General features: G+C 42.4%; 1 pseudogene; it reads left to right on the plus strand.

Moving 5' to 3' along the window:
- Positions 1 to 1,604: 1,604 nt before the first annotated feature.
- Positions 1,605 to 2,180, plus strand: LOC125535218 (annotated as a pseudogene).
- The last annotated feature ends 417 nt before the right edge of the window (positions 2,181 to 2,597 follow it).

Consider the following 2,597-nt stretch of genomic DNA (forward strand, 5'->3'; position numbering starts at 1 on the left):
TTCTATTGTATTGATTTGGGATGGAGTACAGAGTACAGGATGATCGACCTCGGGATCTTATGTGAATGAATCTAGCCCTACGGTCTAAACCCCTTGGCTTATATAGGCACCGGGGGTACCTAGGGTTACATGTAGGTCTGTTAAGGGATAAGCATGCCCATGATTCAAATGTGTGTTGAAGTGTGCGCCAAGTCTTCGTAGGATTCTGTATTGAGTACGCCATGGGGCATGCCAAACATGGCCCATTCTTTGGTTGTTTAGGGGTCCTCAGCCTAACCCATGAGTGGCAGGACAACGTGCTTAGCACCACCTAGTCCAGGGCATCGTCACACGCCTAGGGGAATTACTCACACATTGAAATAGAATAGCCAATCATCTCAGAGAATAAACCCCTGAAAACCATATCGGTAACATCGTGAACATCGACAATAAGATGAATGATTAAATAAGTCTCAGTCTCCAAATGTGTATGAATAAAGTTTACACCATGATCTTACAACTTGGAATTCCTCTTACAATGCTGAATGTGAAATTAATGTGAGTATGAGTATGGAGATGGAAGAACAAAACTAGAAGTATCTCTGGTGGTTCTTCTTCTCTGAATCTCTTCTCTCTCTTTTCTGGATGTGGTTGTGGTGTCTAGGTTTCTTCTATGTGTCTACCCCTTCACAAAATTGTCTTCTGTAGATGAGAGGGTATGACACTTCATACGGCCGGCCATACGAGTGCATGCGCCCGTATGGAAGCCCATCTTTCGCTCTGGTGCGCCTAGTGACAAAACTTCCAACATGGAAGTTGCTCCATTTTGGCTTGATTTGTTGTAATTCGCTTTGGTTTCCTTCCATACATGATTTTCCTACAAAACAATGGAAAACGGGTTTTCTTATCTCTCGAAGGATTAACGTTATAAATAATTGAGAAATAACGGAACCCCGGTGAAAACCAAATGAAAACTCCTTGTAAATGATCATACATTCTTGAGCCATCACAAACCCTTGTACTTGGGGGTAGGGGGAACTCCTTCCTAGTTGAGAGGAAGCAGTGAGGTGCAAAATTAGGCCCTCCATTAGTAAGCTTCCATCGGTAATTGATTGTGCAGTACTATTTTGGGATAATCTATGTGCATTATTTATTAATATTTTTTCAACATGGTGATGGGGATATTTACATGTTTGAATAATAATCCAACTTTAGAGAAAACTAAATACATAATTAATTTTGTAAACGTAGCTAAAACACATTTGTTAATAAAGATGCATGGTTCTTTGAGAGACACTTTCCAGATCTTATTCATCATATGCTTACAAAATAATATTTTCACCATTATTCTCTCAAACGATTCTGAAAGATTTTGCGTAATGATACAAAAAAATTGTGTTGTTATAACACATTAATGAGCTACCTAGCATGACCATGTCATACAGATATAGATTGGAATGTTGTAAATTTACTCCAAAGTTAGAGATCCGCACAATTAAGGCAAAAGGTTGCAATTTTCTCATCGTGGCCGATCCGCCCCTATAAGTTCACGCCTCTTGACTTTCTTTCAACTCACAAAACCAGTGACTTCCATTCCCTTTTCTAGTTTTACCCTTCGGTCAGCAATGGCTCGCAAGAAGGTGGCACTCTGATACATCCACAACAGGTCAACCCGGTGTGTTACCTTCGAGAAGCGTCACAATAGCCAGATGAGGAAGGCAGGTGAGTTGGACACCAAGTGCAACAACAAGGCTTGTGTGCTGGTGTATGGTGAGGGTTCCTCGGTGCCGGATGTCTTCCCATCCCACGCTGATGCGATGGCGATCCTGAATTGGTACAAGGACATGCCAGACCTTGTGCATTTGAAGAATACTGTCAGCCAGGAGGAATTCCTTATCGAGCGGATTACTAACCTCCAAGAAGAGGCCAATAGGTTTCGACATGAGCGTGAGGACCACGAGATCCGAATCCTCCTACATAAGGCCATGCTTGGTGGTAGCCTCGACGTCCATGAGCTTACCCTTGTTGGCCCTAAGTTGGAGGTCATCCTCAAGAACCTTGGTGAGCGCATCGCAAAAATTAGTCAGAACTCGGAACTCACCGGTATTCCAACCACAAGCGCCATAGGTCACCAACAACATCGACATGGGCCCTCCGATGATGTATCAACCGCTTCAGCAGTAACAAGTGGGTTGGCTTGACAACAAGTCCAAGGGGACCTCAACACCTTGGTCTACAACGACTAAGTAATGGAGGCCACAATAGTGCCAGCAACAGGTCCAACACCCGCTTCTCCAATGATGATATGATGTAGTTTTTTGACAATCTAATGTTTGGGTTGTAGTGGGGCGCCAACTCTGGAGCATCTTCTTAGAGTCCTCTTGCTCCCATGTAACGAGGGAGAAGATCTCTTGTCATCTCATTTTATTTACTTTTGTCATGGTTAAGATGCAGGAATTGCGTCATTAATAAGGAGGGACATTTAGTCTCGGTCTGGCTCTTTGAGTGAATGCATATTTTTCTAGTCATTGAAATTGTTATTCTGGATCTCTTCTTTCATGGTTTGTTCTTTGTTCTATGTTGTTTATTTTTTAATAACGAATAAGTTTTAACATCTC

The sequence above is a fragment of the Triticum urartu genome, chromosome 2 (assembly GCF_003073215.2).
Source record: "Triticum urartu cultivar G1812 chromosome 2, Tu2.1, whole genome shotgun sequence".
NCBI lineage: Eukaryota > Viridiplantae > Streptophyta > Magnoliopsida > Poales > Poaceae > Triticum > Triticum urartu.